We start from the raw sequence: 17,141 nt of genomic DNA on the forward strand, positions 1-17,141 counted from the left end.
TCAGCACCAAGTGGAATGTAACATTATCAGCAGGGCTATTTTTCAGGGGGAACACGGGAGAACGGAGTTCCGGAACCTCTTGAAAATGGTCACATGGCTGGTGGCTCTGCCCCCTGATCTCCAGACAGGGGGGAGTTGAGATTGCCCTCTGCGCTGCTGAGCAGCGCAGAGGGCAATCTCAACTCCCCTCTGTCTGGAGATCAGGGGGCGGGGCCACCAGCCATGTGACCATTTTCTCCGAGGGCAACCCACTGAGTTCCACCACCTCTTTCCCCAGAAAAAAAGCCCTGATTATCAGAATTGTTCAATACCAAGGATATCTAATTTATAAAACAAGATCTAACCCTATATCAGATACTACGATTCTGATAGATAAGGTACAGCATTTGCAACTGCTTAATGCTGTGAAACGCCCTGTTATATTTAAAAGCACTTGCCGCTCGTTAAGCATTGCCTCATTGATTTCAATAGGAAACAAAGGTAAATACATGACTGACATTTTCTGTTGTAATAAACGGAATTTAACTTTTTAACAATGTCTCAAATCATTGCGGTGCTTCAAACTGCAATTTAGATTTTATGTTCTGAAGCTTGCTGAATGGACCTTGGACCAGTCACACACTCTCGGCCTAACCTACCTTCCAGGGTTGTTTTGAGGACAAGATGGAAGAAAGGAGAATGACATAATCCACTTTGGGGCCCCATTGGAGAGAAAGATGGGGTGGCTTCAGGTGATAAAGGTGCTGAGATTTGTAATAATGGCAAAACTTACTTCATTGCTTAGAGAGACGACAATAAGTTCATTTATTGTTGAGCAGAAACCCCTTATAGACTTTTTGCATGAAACAGATAATTATGATTTGATGATTTCTAGATTTATAGACTTTGGACATTAAAAAAAAAATAGAGAGCCTTTATCTTTAACACAGAGTAAGAGAAAATTTGTAAATGACACTCATATTTGTCACAGAGAAAATCAGAAGGCTTCTTTTAGCTTTCTTCTTCTTCTTTTGTTTGTTATGTCTATAAGTTTTGTTATATTTGTTTGTTAGCTGGTTTTTTTTGTTTGGTTAGTGTTTGTGTAACTATTTTGTTATGCTTTGTCTTTTTATTTTATACAATTCTTAATAAAAAAGGAGAGAAAGGTGGGGTATAAATGCCATAAGTAACCTAACAAGCAAACCTCTATTTGTGCTAGGTATACCCTAGCCTGTATCCATGCATACTTGTTCCCTGCCCTCAACGTGTGGCGTGCAACTGAAAACTTCCCAGTTTGAAAAGCTGTGAATCAAATTCCAATTTGACTAAGCACCTACATCTGGACAGCACAGAAAGCAGGGATATGATTCAACAACCATTTGTACAGGAGGGGAAGAGACGGTGCAGCAGTGAGCCAGATATATGCCTGTCCTGAACAGAGGGTTTGTGAGGATGCCTGAAGACAGCAATAATTTCCCCACTCCCCAGCTAACAAAAACCTTCGTTATGTGCAAAATGGTTTAAGCTAAAGCAATAGTCTGTAGTAATGGGAGCCAACGGCATTCAGTAAAGATAAGGAAAGATGGTGTGTGCGGTCAAAGCGAGAAAATGGTAGAGAAAGTATTAGATCCACATCCTACAAAGAAATGAGAAGAAATTACAAGGCCTGTAATACTATGCTACAAGCAGGAATTTTCAGAGAACAAAAATTAACCCAGAATTGCATTTAATTAACTTGTGGAATTTACCACCACAAGATGTGGCGATAATGGCCTCTACTTTCTGTTGGTTTATAAAAGATTAGACAAATTCTTAGATGCCGACCTATTGACTACTATCAGCCAGGACCATTAAGTGGAATACATACTTTTAGAGGCCGTCTGTGACTAAAAGGAGAACTGTGGCAGTTTGAAAATTTTTAAAGAAAAATTGCAATGAGAAGAGAGAAGGGATCTTACCATTTAGGGGGAATGTAATTATAATCTAAGCTAATATAATATTTAAGGGGATTTTATATTGAGTATATGGGATAATGAGAAGGGGTAAACAGATATCTCAATGAGGTATACTATATATGATATATGACATAAAACAATGGGTTAGTAGATCAAACTCTACATTATAACATAATATGTGGTTGTGTTGTGTGGTGATGTGTGCTATGCTACATTGGTGGCATAGCATACAACATATATATAATATATTATTGTGATATATACTATATTGATAGTGCATTTGACAGAGTACATGCTTAAAAGAAAAGAAATAGAATAAGTTTAAAGTAAGAGATAGGGCGATCCTTGCTATATATTATATTATATTAGTATGTTATATTGATTTGAGATATACTATATTGATAGTAGGTTTGATAGAGGTTATGTAAAAAATAAGAATGTGCTTAGAATAAGAGATATTACGAATTAAAGTTGGTAGGGAAATATAAATGAAATAGATTTAAGTAATAAGAAGGGTTAGGGGTTGGAAAGCTGTTGGAAGTCAATAGGGAGGGGGGAGGGAAAGGGTGGGGGGTAGAGCAAGGGGTAACATGGGATTATTTGTGTCAAATGTGCAAAATTTTCTTTGTTTTACCACTCACTAATAAAAATTTTATTAAAAAAAATAGAGGCCGTCTGTGATAGAATACTAGTTTGCTGAAAACCATCTTCCTCCTGCCTTCCTGATATCTGACTATTGGCTGTCACTTCAAGAACTCAAGGCCAGATGGGTCTTTGGTTTGATCCAGGGGGGCAATTGTTACAGTCCAATCCTAAACAGAATCCTTCTAAGCCTATTGACTTTGGTGGACCTAGAATTGGATCCTATAGATGTTTTTCTACTAAAGGCAGACATAAGATATACCTCCAGACAAGATACCTTCCTATGACAGAAACAGTTCTTCCAAAATGCTTCTTCCGTTGGGAGAAGACCCCTTACACCAGTGGAGGGGCGGAAAAAAATATCTATAGGATCCAACCCTTAGAAGGTGCAATTATCCTTAGGATCATGCATCAAACTCTTATCACAGTGAAATTTAATAGATGTTTTGCTGCCATTGTCTTATGCAAATCCTGCCGACAAGAAACAAAAACCAAGGGGGAGTCTCCAAATTACACAGAAAACTATAGGGGAGCTCAGCTCCGAGAGGACTCGAATGAATGTGTCCAATATATCAATCAATATATAATAATTTTATAAAGTGCAATAATTGTAAGTGCAAAATAATGGATATAGAAAATTATTAGCTCCACTCCTTAATTCAGTAGGGTGAGAGCCCCTGTTAACATATACAACTCAGACAATGCTACAATATAAGTGCAACGTTTAAATTCCACAGTATAAAGGATGCAATATTCCATAGTCCTTTTAAACAGTATAATGTTCTGTTCATATGCAGGCCAATTACCGTCGTTAAGGACAATGTTTCATTGGATGGATGGCAATGATCCAGGAAAGTTGGCAACGGGTGCACTAGCAACTAAAACATCCCCGTTTTGCATAGCTTCTTCAACAGCCATGTTCAATTGCTCATCCGTTCGTAATCAATTGTTCACAAGCATTGGTGATATCTCTGGTACAGTTTGTAGAAAATCCTGGACATAACATTTTAGGAAGCTCTAATTATTATGCTGAAAACAACTAAGAGACTGTGACTTGTTCAAGCAACAAATTGCCTCTTTGCAGGCTGAGACACAAGTCGGCCATTAAATGCCACGGTCTTCAATGTCAGCGCAGTATTAAAGGAAGATGCTAGAGGCTCACATTAATGTTTAAATTAGGAGAGGGAAAATAATAAGCGTCGGTATAATTATTGACTATAATAAATGTGGATCCTGAACCTTAATTGCTATGACATGACTTCATTGTCAAGGTATTCTACAGAAGCCCACAAATCAACAAAATAAAGACATGAATTAGTTATTGGCTCACTAGAGGGAAATCACGTGTCTTTTTTGAAGCTGATTGGATTCTAAAATTCCAGCAGTGTCTTGCCCGATTTAATCAGCATTGCTTCAGTGAGAGCCTTTGGGTTTAACGGAGATCTTGGCTTGATTTAATTACTAAAGAAATGAGAGAGGGAATCACCCTGGGTCCCTAGCTTCCAGCCCTTTGTAAAGCAGTTAAGCGTGCAACGCTGAGGAGCTGAAGGGGAAAGCCCACGTGTCTTGTTTCCCATCCAGTTAAGGAAAGCATTTCAGCTGGCAAAAGAGATATAGTTCGATTCCTCCAACCAACCCACTCTTTAAAAAAAAAAAACAGGATTATGTGCACTGTAAATTAATCTGTGTGATTTAAATTGGATCAAGGAAGATGGCATTTGCTCTTTACCAAGATTATGGAACCTGGAGTAAAACCAGGGCTTTTTTTCAGCTGGAACGCAGTGGAACAGAGTTCCAGCACCTCTTGAAAATGGTCACGAGCGGTGCGGAAGGCAATCTAAACTCCCCTCTGTCTGGAGATCAGGGGGTGGGGCCACAGGCCATGTGACCATTTTCGCTCAGGGTGATTTAAATGATAAAAAACTCCTTCCTTGTTCCAGCTGACCCAAAGCGACATCATTGTGCAGTCCTGAGTTCCACCATTGAGTTCCACCACCTCTTTTCCCAGAAAAAAGCTCTGAGTAAAACAATACACATGCACGCATGAACACATTTTTTTCCAGTGAGGCTTACATTTGGCTAAGTTTTCCAACTGCGTATTTGTCAAGGAAAGGAAATACTAGAAATAAAATACTATTAGATTGTCAGGGAGTACAAATACCAACCAAGCCAGGTACACACATGGAGGTACCTTATATCGAGTCAGACTACTGGCCTATCAAGAGTAGTATTATCTCCTTTAAGAGCCTCATGGTGCAGAGGGGTAAGCTGCAGTACTGCAGCCCAAGCTCTGCTCACGACCTGAGTTCGATCCTGGCGGAAGCCAGGTTCAGGTAGCCGGCTCAAGGTTAACTCAACCCTCCATCCTGCCGAGGTCGGTAAAATGAGTATCCAGTTTCCTGGGGGTAAAGTGTAGATTACTGGGGAAGGCAATGGCAAACCACTCCACAGCATAAAGTCTGCCAAGAAAACGTCATGATGCGATTTCCCCCCATGGGTCAGAAATGACTTGGTGCTTGCACAGGGACTACCTTTACCTACCTTTACCTTATTATCTCCTCTGACCAGCTGTGGCTCTCAGGCAGAGGTTTTTCGCATAACCTACTACCTGGTCCTTTTAACTGGAAATTGAACCTGGGACCTTCTGCAGGCAAAGCATACCACCGAGCCACAGCCTCTCAATGCAGACAGCAAGCAGACCAACGGTATCCTGAGTGCATAACTCTTTTATTACAGACCACTCCCCATTCTCGTATTGCTCCACCTCACATCGTCCCAAGTAATGTCTTGTGTGTAAGCTTCAAACATTACACATATTGTCGCTAGGGCTATATTTCTACCCCAAGATAAAATTCCATTGTATTGTGGTAGAAAAGTTCCCACAGAAACAACAGCGACAACAAAACCCTACAGAAATCATTGTTGGATAAGATTAAAGTGTCGTGGGTCTGAAAACACGTTTCGACATGAGGCATAACTTTTCTTTTAGTATACATGCCCCTCTCCCTTTCATATAGACTAGTTCTGCTCTTCTATGAAACTATACTTTTTCATTTTCATTTTGAACAAACGTAGCATACTTTTAAAACTAAGGAATTAGCATAGCATACTTTTAAAACTAACACAAACTGTCCTAAATTTTAAACAAAAACCGTATCATATTAGGAATATCTGAGGTTGTTGAAATAAGGGGTTATTTTTCTACCCCAAGAACATATCCATACGCATTTGTGATCAGATATGCAGCCATGATGCCTGTACTGCAGTGTAACCAAGGGAAGCTACACAGGATCTGATGTCTGGTTGAGCCTGAGTGCATGCATCTGTGGCCAGGACAGCCTTAGGAAAGGGGCATTGAGGGCAGCTGCATTGGCCTCACATGGGGGGAGGGCATTATGGCCTCCCAGAAGTTCACCCACGCAACAGCACATGCAAGTAACTGCTTTGCCCCTAGTGGCTACTTCCACCACCTCTACCCGCTGCTAGATTGGCTGCATCAACTGCCATAAGCAGATGTATTGCATGAGTAGCAAAACGTTGCTGTGTGTTATGATTGGTTCAGTCTTACTAGAGCGTACATGTCTCATTAAGTTGTAGCATGGCAACTGGCAGGAGGGTTGGGAGCAGGGACATGGTGGCTGGAGACAGCTTTGCAAGCATGATGATGTCACTTTCAAGGAGAACCTGATACTGCTGTCAGTAGCTCTAGGAATCACTATAAACTCTTTGGTAACAACTATAGAGTTTCCAAGGATTCCTAGAGCTACTGCCATCACTTACAGATTTTCCCCAGCAGTGTTGTCATCATGCTTTGGATGCATGATTCTTATCTGACCAGGGGTTTGGCAGCGCTATTAAATTGCCTTCTCAGGCCTGTTTCCCATGATAAACTTTTGCAGCTGACTTAATTCCTATATTACTTTGTATACCTTCCTAGTTACAGAGCACATCACAGTAGGACGTTTTCACATGTCTTACCTGCTGCCGGAACATCATGCAAAACACCCGGAAGACAGTGTCTTCTCGCGTGAAATTGTGCCAGAAAGACACTGTCATCCAAGAGTTTTGTGTGAAATCACGTCTTCCTGGCGTGATTTTGTGCGAGAAGACGCTGTCTTCTGGGTGTTTTGCATGATGTTCCAGCAGCAGGTAAGACGTGTGAAAACAGCCCATGTTTAGAGAACATATAGTTGTTTTGTCCAACAGACTTCAATTTTAATCCAAGGAAATGACCTGTTTTGACTAATTATTATTCTCTGTCTTCATATCTGTAAATGAAATAAATTTGTATCTGGTGATTAAAAACCAGAACCTTTTATAATACTTTTGCAATTGATATTTTAGATTACTACAAAGCCACTTCTCTTTAGTCAAGTATTATTATGACTTCTCTTGTTTTTGTCACACTTACATGAACTATCGAGATGCTACCACTTTCTTCTACTGCATGATTGCACGGACATGGTCCTTATCTTCATCCAATCTTGAGGAGATATCAAAAGGGCACTGAAATGAGTTTGTGCCCAGGTTCTCATCATATATTTCATTATACATGTTCATTTAAGTTGTGGATGCTTGTTACTCTGTTGCAAACAGATCTGTTAAATTGTGCTTTGATTTATAGTTCATTATATCCTTCCATCTGGGATTTGTCTGCGTGTGTATCTGTGTAAAGTGCCACCAAGCTGCAGCTGAATTATGGTGACCCTGTTGGTTTTTCAAGGCAGGAGATGTTCAGAGGTGTTTTGCTAATGCCTGCATCTGTATAGTAACTCTTAGTGGTCTTCCATTCAAATACTAACCAGGGCTGACCCTGCTTAGCTTCCAAGATCTGACAAGATAGAGCTAGCCTGGGCAAGGGATTTATATATTGCTTATACTTTTCACTTTAGAATTCCTGTCGTTTGGATGTAAGCAAAAAGTTGCCGTTTTGCACACCCAAGCAAGCCTTAAACCAAGTGGAGTGGTGGGATACAAAATGTCAGTTTCTGCTTATAGCTCATTATGGGAAAAGTTAATCATAATGATTGTTTCAGGTGGCCCTACGTCTGTGTCCACCTGTCACACAGGCATTAAGTAGCTAAGCTCTTCTTCACATAAAATGATGGATCAAGTATCACTTGCTACATTTCTCCTCTTTAAAGCAATGGGAGGGTACATAAAAAGGGGAACCGATGGGTTGAGGCGTAAAGGGGAAGCTTCTCTAGTGCTCCGAAGTCATAGTGAGCAACTGGGAAAAGCTGTGTGCCATGATGGGATAAAAACACCTGCCCCAAATCAAGTAGCCAGGTACTTTATCCCTGATGTGCATCTGGGAACGTGACTGGAAGTATTTAAAGAAGCACATTAAGGTGTTGTTACCAACACAAAAAGTATCATTAAAATTTCTAAAATGCCACAGGATCAAAGGTAGATGATTTATTAGATAGCAGCAGCATTTTAATCAACTTGCTGCATTGGAAAGTAGCAAAACTGCAATCCTGTGATGGGAGGAAAAGAGCCTTTCCTGAATTAGCTGCTGACAAGCTCAGGGCCCCAAAGTCTCAGAGTTCCAGCAAGGTCTGCCTCCCTCTTTCTCCATGACTGTTCTAGCTATGCATTTTTATAATGTTTCTCATTCTTTTGGTCGAGGGGTAGAAGACGCGCTCACGTTCTCTTTTAGCAGAATAAAGGCGACGAATCAGCCCTTCCTCTTTCCAGCTAAACACAGCCATTTGGGAAAGCACCAGTCTTGAAGGAAAGAAAATTTCTTTCACTTATCACAAGTTTCCGTTTCATCCAGAAGGAGGCACTTCTCCCAATAGTACAGACAGCACTACACTTAAGAACCTCTGGAGAAGGTGTCTTGACTAGAGATGGGGATGAACAGGGAAAAAAAGAACATGATGTTCGTTGTTCGTTGCCATCCAAGAACAGGGACTCACGAACAACTACGGACATGGCCCTGTTCACGAACATGTTCGTGGTTGGCTGTTCGTGGGAGCCAGCAGGCTCTCCTCCAGCCATCATCCAAGTTTGGTCGAGATCCCTACTGCACCACTCCCAGAAACCTGACCAGAGCAGGCACCAGGAAAGGTACTAATAATAAATAATAGCTTGGCCCAGAGCCTGGCAGCAGCCCTGGTACTTGAAGGGGTAGATCCTTATGCCACCACACACAAAGAAAATTCAAGCTCCAATGCACTCTCTCTGTCAAAATGCCAACAGCAACTGTCTCTCCATCTTCACTGTCTGCAAAACCAGAGCCTCCCTTGTAACAAATTTGGAGCTCCACACTTGAAAGGAAGACCTGCCTATCAAGCTAAATTGGGCTTAGATTGGGGTTTCCAGGGCAACAGCAGGAGTTCAGACAGAGTTCAGACAATCCCTGCCTATGTTGCCAAGGGAATTGATTGCAGGTGCCAGACTGTCTGGCTTGACGAACAGCAACGAACGAGGCCTGCAACAACCACCTGTTCATTTAGAATGGGGCCTCACGAACAGCTTGTTCACAAACAGCAGATTGAGCTGTTCATGGCTTTTTTTTCTTCGTATTGCTTTTCGTGGCCATCTCTAGTCTTGACCACAGAAGTGTGAGGATAAAGCAACTCCCACAGTGTCTATCATGGCCTCGCCACCTAAATGGCTGCAGGAAGTGCAGGCTATTTGTTATTCTTGTCTTTTTCATCTCTCAGAAGATGCTTGACTTTCTGTTGGGCTAACACCTCACATTCCTTAGCAATTTCCTGTTTTGAGAACTTACTTAAGGTGTAGACAACCTTTGAAGGAACTGCAGCACCTTCCCTGAGCTCTGGACTAAAGCTTGAGCAGTTGATTGTTTCATAGCTACTGAGCCACACAATATTATGTCTCACAGGCATATGTGGAGGGAATTGCAACAGTGCATCTCAATTGGCACCATGGATAGACTGTGGCACAATGAAAACAGACTGTGGTGCCACGAAAATGGAATTAGGTTTGATTCCCCACTCCTCTGCTTGAAGCCAGCTGGGTGATCTTGGGCTAGTCAGGGCTCTCTGGAGCTCTCTCAGTCCCACCTACCTCACAGGGTGTTTTGTTGTGGGGATAATAATGGCATACTTTGTAAACCGCTCTGAGTGGGCGTTAAGTTGTCCTGAAGGGCGGTATATAAATCAAATGTTGATGTTGTTATAACGGCCTCCATTTTGGAAACGGTGACGTCAGAAATTGCACAAAAGTAGCTGACCGAGTTCCGTGAACGGGGTGCTTTTTTTTTAAGACATGGGGAAACTGCCCAACTCTTTTGTCACACACACACACAAACAGATTTCCGACAATATAAAGACAATAGATCTTTGTCAGTTTTAGCTGCTGGTGGCATTTTCTATCAAACAAAGCAGCAAAAACACTGAGGAAGTAAGCTGCGGCTGACGAATCTCATATGAAAATAAAAAGTGTGTGTCTTGAAGGTTCTGTGGACTTTTGTTTCATTTTGCTATAACAGGCTGTGCAGCCCACTTGCGAACAAAAAGCAAAGTAGCCTTTTCTGCCAAAAGCGTAGCAGCTGTGCTCAGTACCAAGCGGCTCTTTCTGTTGCAAGGAGCTGAGCAAAGCACACTTCCAACGGAATCCAAATGATATCTTGTGGAAGACCTTTCCTCTCCACCTCCCCAAAGCAACTTTGCAAGCAACATTCTGCAATGGTTATATTGGCTCTATAAAAACACAGGTGTCCTTAAAATGCCATCAAACACGTTTTTAAAAAATCACAACAATGCATCTCCGGGGAGATTTGGGCAGTCCCTTTGGACAGGTCATAATCATTTCAAGTCCTAGGATTTGCATCATGAGATACTTAGTACCGAATACTGCATCTGGCTGAAGTAATACTGACATCAGATTGAATGAGGCACCTGGTGTATATCATTTCAAGCTTCAAATGTCCAGAGAAGCAAGACACACCAAGAGACATTTGTTACTACACGTGCTCCCTTTCCTGTGTTTCCTTAGACACATGTGGACTCTTTAACTTGGGTTTGGGACACTCACCCAGAACTGCAACTAATTTGGCAGAATTAAGCTCAGTGTCAAGGGGAAACCGCTTCTCGCTCTAGCAGTCTGAGCTCCTTGGATAACTGACACACCAATTAGGGGGAGCAGAACACGTGATTTAGGGGTCCTTTGCCTGGATAGTGAGCAGGCAAGCTCAAAGTACCTCTAAGAAGCTATCAGTAACCACGGAAGGACCAGATCTTTTCCAAAGCAAGGTTGACAATTTATTGAGGGAAATATAGGGGTACAGAGATTGCAAAGGTACTCGAGCATAAGAACAGTGCAATTGTTATGTTCAGGGGAACAGACGTATGAAGATTTATATGAGAGAAAGTAAAAGAAAACCAAGTCTCTGGCTGAGATGGAATTCTGCATCTGGGAATGGCCACCAGGAAAAGGAAGACAGAGAGAGTGTGGGCCAAACTACACGTGATGAATGACACAGGTTGGACACTTGTCAGCTTCCCTCAAGTTTTGATGGGAAATGTAGGCAGCTTGGCAGAATGTTGGACAAGTGACAGTTGAAAAGTCCACTGGACAGCGGGGGTGGGTGGGGAGAGAGAGTGTCTGGGCTGAGGGAGGAGGATCTTGGGCAGGGCTCAAGGAAAAGGATGGCTGGTTGCAGAGGAGAAGAGTGGAGTGGGCAGCCTCTGAGTCAGCAGAGGGGATTAGGCTGCCTTGCCAAAGCAAGCCAAACAGCAATAGTTATAGGAGCCTGCACAAAAGAACATCATAGAAACAATTGTAATGTCCAGGAATTCAGGGTGAGCTCTGGGTGCAGATCTGTACATTTCCTGAATTTGAATGAGCTAGGAAAGAGGTTTCCCAGAAAGGTAAGAAAAAAGGTGATTGCAGTGAGCCTGATCCCGTCAAATCTCAGAAGCTAAGCAGGGTCGGCCTTGGTTAGTAATTGGATGGGAGACCTCCAGGAAAGACCAGGGTTACACAGGCAGGAAACAGCGAACCATCTCTGTTAGTCTCTTTCCATGAAAACCTCCCCCAGGGGTCCCAATAAGTCAGCTATGACTTGAGAGCACTCTCCACCAGAGCAGACAAAAAGGGCTGGCAGGGTGGAGGTTTTGCCCATGCCTGTACCAGGTTGATAGGAGACATTCAGGCAGGGTCAGTAGAAATAATCAAGCCCATCCAGGTGCTTGATAGTAATCAGATTTTGAGCCCAGGAAGATTTGTCCTTGCAGATGAGATTACATTGATAGGTGGGTGCAAGGCAAGCCCCCGTGGGCAATGGGTAGGCATGCAGATGTCCCATCAGTGAATCAGGCCTTTTTTGCACGGGCCATTTTTGCTGGGTCAACCCCATCCCTCTTTGGGTTTTCTTCCGAATTCCGGATGATTAGCTCCCCTTTCAGATTTCAAAGCGCCATTTCAAGAGTTCTCTTCCAAGTTTTCTCCCCATGCAGAAAAAGCGCAGGCAGAAAACCTGGAAGAGAACCCTTGAAACACTGCACTGAAATCTAAAAGGGAGGTTAATCGTCCAGAATTTAGAAGAAAACGTGAAGAGGCATGGAGCCAAATGCGGCAAAGATCTCCCGTGCCAAAAAAGCACCCGTCTCCCACCAAAAGTTATGGCGACTCATTAGCATAGCCTGAGGACAGCCTTTGCCTTACCAGCCCTTTCTGCTCTGGGAACATAACTTCTCACTATCCCAAAAGTCAAGCCGAAAGACATAGGATCAGCTTGTCTGGCCCCTTTCGCAGTCTGCACCATGTCAAAATTCAATGTTACAGTGCCAGCCCTTTCCATTCCCCCCCCCTTTTTTTTGCACATGCGATGAATCAATGTACCACTGTGTCACTCTATTTCCTGGATTTCTCCCTCCCAGCCCATCAATGCATTGATCCTATGCTGGATTTAGAAAAAAAATTAAAAGAGTGGAAAGGAAAATGGAGGGGAAAGAAGGGAAGGGGGAGAGACGGAAAAGAGGGGGGAGTGGCTGAATAGAGAACAATGGCCAATCACAATGAAGCAGCTTGTCAGAGGGTGGGAGGGGGATAGAAGAAGGTGGAATACTAAAAGACAGGATAAAGAGTGTGCACAGGGAAGCAGCAGACTGGAAAATGGATTTTTCAAAAAAAAAATGAGGTAGACGTGCTCCCAGGAAAGCTGAGGAAAAACCCCATGGTAGCCAGAGTGATCACACATGGCAACAAATTGGATGGAGATAGTCACAAAAAAAAACCACTACAGCATGGGAATTGAATTGGCAAAACTGGCCTGTGAAGATGGGGTGACCTTCTCCAAAGTACAGCATTGCTAGCTCCTAAAATGACTGCCACAATTAATTGAGCCAAGATGGAGTCAGAGCAGACAGCACACATCTTGGAATGGGGTGCCCGGTAACACTCCCTTGACTAGAGATGGCCAAAAGTGGGCCAAGCTATGGCACAAAATGCAATCTACTCTTCCTAGTATCACCCCTAGACACAAGGGCCATTTTCAAACTACTAACCTGCTTCCGTAACCTTGCGAAATGTCTCGCAAAAACCACGGAAGATAGCATCTTCTCGCGAGAACTTTGCACGATGCCGCGCAAAACTCTCGCGGTGTCGCGCAAAACTCTCGCGAGAAGACGCTATCTTCCGCGTTTTTTGCACGATGTTTCGCAACATTGCGGAAGCAGGTTAGTAGTGTGAAAATGGCCAAGCTCAGTATGAGAAGAAAACTACACCAAGGCAAAACAAGTTGACCGCTGTTAAAAAATCTCATCAGATAGCAGGGCTTTCTTAAAACAGTAAGTGTTCAGCTACATACAAAATGTGCAGTTCAAGGGGGGAAAGCCACATGTAATTTCAAAACAAGAACATTTTTGTAATTCAAAAATATTTTGCTTGCTTGGATCTAATTCTTCTGCATTAGTGCCTGGTTCTGAGAATTTACTCACGCTCTATAAGCTTCAAAATGCTATGGAACCTGTCTTTAAGCCACAAAGTATGCATACATACACAAGGGAGTGCACAGGTGTGCGGTACCATGTATGTCGCAAACATGCACTGCGATGACATGCCACTGTGCGGTTCTAGGTTTTCCTTTTTTGAAAAGCCCTGTCACATAGTAAACTGTTCCCAGATGTTACCACTTCAAACTGCAAATGGACAATTGCATGACCAAACATGAGAAGGAGAGAAACTAGTGGTTGTAGGAAAAGGCTAAGCCAAGACATTAGACGAAAAAGCTAGTTTTCTAAGTGCATTGAAGTTTGTTTAGCAGCATGGGGGAATGTTCAGTGAAGTAATTCCTCTATCTAAAGTGAGAATTGGTACTGTCCAGAAAAAGTTTTATCATAATATTTGTTGTTCCAAGGGTCTCCAAGCCAAGAAGTGATATTAAATAGAATGAAAAGACCCCTGCTTGCTTAACCAGTAAAATGTGTTCTGCAGAACGCTCAGATGCAATGTAATACCAATGGGATTGTAAATGCTTTGCCTTGAAGTGAAGCATTCTGGCATGAAATAAAAATTGCTATTATGGAACAGTTATTTCATTGCACGACAATTGAAATGCATGTTGTGGAAGCATTTACATATGTTCTCTTGGATGCTGCAATTCCCTTTACTTTGAAAGAACACAGATAACATTTTTATAATCTTAAAAATTGCTTTTCACTTATTTTTAATATTCCCTTGGAAACGTGAAAGTACAGTCTCCGCCCTAGAAACGGTTTCCCTACCTCCACAGACGGAATGTTGCTGTTTCAGAATCACATGTCAGCCTTGCTTGGCGCATGGAGGGGAAAGTCTGTTACTGGGCCGTACCATTTCAAGATACAGGTGGGTAGTCACATGGCATATTCAGGGGATTCAGCAATTCAGCAATTCAGGGGAAAAAGTATTCGGAAGAAACAGAATAATGTTTTATCAAATTATTATTGTTCAACATTTCAAGAATTGGCCCAAAACACATCAAAAAAAGGATGTGACACCATCGTTTCCAGGTCATCATATGGGGGTATGCAGATGGACATTTGCTAGGGTTCCCAGGTGCCTGCCAGTGGTGGGCAAGCTCCCAAGGGTTTGCCCTGTTGCCCACCAATCCACCAGCAAGTGGCAGGAGGTGAATCTAGTAGTGAAAGGTTTATTGTATTCAGCCATAGGCCATTACAAGTCACAAACAACAAACAAAAACAGAAACACAAGCTTGAAAAAAATTGATGTGACACGGTCAAAGCATTGACATTTAAAACGAGATAAAACCATCAAACCATTTCAAGTGGCAGGAGGTGGAAAGCCTCCCAGAGGTCTCCTGCCACCAGCAGGCACCCCAAGAACACGTGTGTCATGCGTGCGATCCCAAGGTGCACGACAATGTCACTTCCTGAAGTGATGTCATTGCAGTAGCCATGGGCGTGTTCCCATGCTTTGCTGGGGCCAGTTTTGGCCCCAAATGGGCCAGAATTAACCCATGCAAACTGGCCAGAATTAGCCCCTGGGAGCAAACATGGATGAAAACAGACAAGGAGACACCACAAGGTAAGTGTTGGGTCCCCCCCCTTCTACCAGGAGTGTAATGGTAGGATTGCCTGGCAACCCTACCATTTGCTCAGTCTGCCTGGCGATGGTGGGCGATCTCTGGATAGCCTGCCCCTTCCCACTGATTGCCAGCAGTCACCAGTCAGAGAGGCAAATTGTTGGGAGTTTTCCTGCTGCCAGCGGACACTCAGTAAACCTAACTAGGATCCAGGGCCACCCATTGATATTAATGAAAAATAGGTTCAAGGTCTAATCCTATACACAGTTACACCCTTCTAAACCCATTGGCCTGATTGACATGGGAGTAAAAGTTGAAGGCAGCCACAGCTTGCCCCCCACATCAGGGCTCTGATGAGATCAGCAGTAGGAGGGCTAATTGCCCAGGGCAACTGGAGATGTACTGGTGGGCCTTTCCTGCAACCAAGGGGAAGGAGGGGATGGAGCTGGGATGCCTGCGACAGCCTATTCAGACCCCTGAAGAGGTCGGCTGAGGATAATTCCCCAGCCTGCTGTCTGTACAGTCCCTCCCACGGAGGAGGAATAAACAGGAAGGTAGACAGCTCACTGGATCAAACAGGTTGGTCACCAAATCCTTCATCCTTCCAAAGCTAATGTTCCTTTTCCGAACGGTCCCAATAGATATTCCCCATCCCATACTGAGCCAATGGCAAACATCTCTTAACAGGTTTCTTTGGGATCATAAGCGTCCCAGAATAGCTTTTAAGATCCTGAGGGCCAAACACTCTAGGGGGGGATTTATCTTCCCTGATATTGGTATGTACTACACGGCAGCTAGGCTGTCGGATATAGCTCAAATCTTGCACCACAACACACACTTTGACTGGATGGATGTGCTGCATCCACAACATCAAACCCACACAATTGGCGAGCTGTTCTGGACCAATACTGCTCACCGTTCTGCTTCATCGAGTGGGAGCATCTTCCTCAAGGCTCTTTTGAAGCTATGGGATAAGCACAGATCCAAGCTGGTCCCTAAAATCTCTAGATTCTCACTAGTGACCTCGCATGACGGGATATCACCTCAAAATAATAGTACAGTCTCAGCAACCTGGGAGAGCCTTAGGAGCAAAAGGTTGATAGATATAACATCTAAAACCGGCATCTTGGACAGAACAGAACTAGCCCGTAAAATCGGTAGGGAGGTTCCATGGTACCTCTATTTTCAGTTAACCTACTTTGTGAGACGCCTGGAGATAAGGCAAGTCCTATCCAAGTCTATGACGGAGTTTGAGATGATTCTTGAACCCGACTCACTCACCCGCAAAGGACTTCTGTCCAAAATCTACAACATGCTGATAAACTCCCACACTAAACAGAATGTGACAATGAAAGATAAATGGCAACTAGATTGTGGGGTTAACATCTCGCAATCTGACTGGGAGCGGGTCTGGTCCTCCAAATTATTAAACACCCCGATCATCAATACCAAACTGCAAAACTACAAAATCCAACACAGGTGGTACCTTACCCCGCAACAGTTGGCGAGAATATACCCCAAATGGTCCCCTTTATGCTGGAAAGGATGTGGTGAACAGGGGACATTTATACACGTTTAGTGGGGATGCCAATCCATTCAAGGATTTTGGCGCATGGTCCTTAATGAAATCGCTATCATCACCTCCCAAGTTATCCTGCCCTGCCCTGAACTAGTCTTTCTGGATATCTGGACTGATTCTACTGTACCACGCCAACAGAGGGACTTAATACGCACACTCCTGAATGCCGCCAAGAATGCGATCACAGTCAAATGGAAGTCACCCGTTCCCCCAGGCCTGCACATGTGGTACAGGATGGTGTGGGACCATCTTATAATGGAAAAAATAACTGACAAAATGCAACTTCTTACAAACCCGTTGAAACCTTCTGACTTTGCTGCCAAGTGGTTCCCTTTCTTAGACCATCTAGCCAAAAATGAGTTGTTAGCATCACAGCTGCCCTTTCAGGTAATCATAAATCCAGAAGTGTGAGTGGTTTGGGGGCCATTGTGGTACTGGAGTAGTCACGTTATCTTACTCATGAGATGTAGATCCACAAATATCCTTT

Source organism: Eublepharis macularius, chromosome 8 (genome assembly GCF_028583425.1).
Source record: "Eublepharis macularius isolate TG4126 chromosome 8, MPM_Emac_v1.0, whole genome shotgun sequence".
NCBI lineage: Eukaryota > Metazoa > Chordata > Lepidosauria > Squamata > Eublepharidae > Eublepharis > Eublepharis macularius.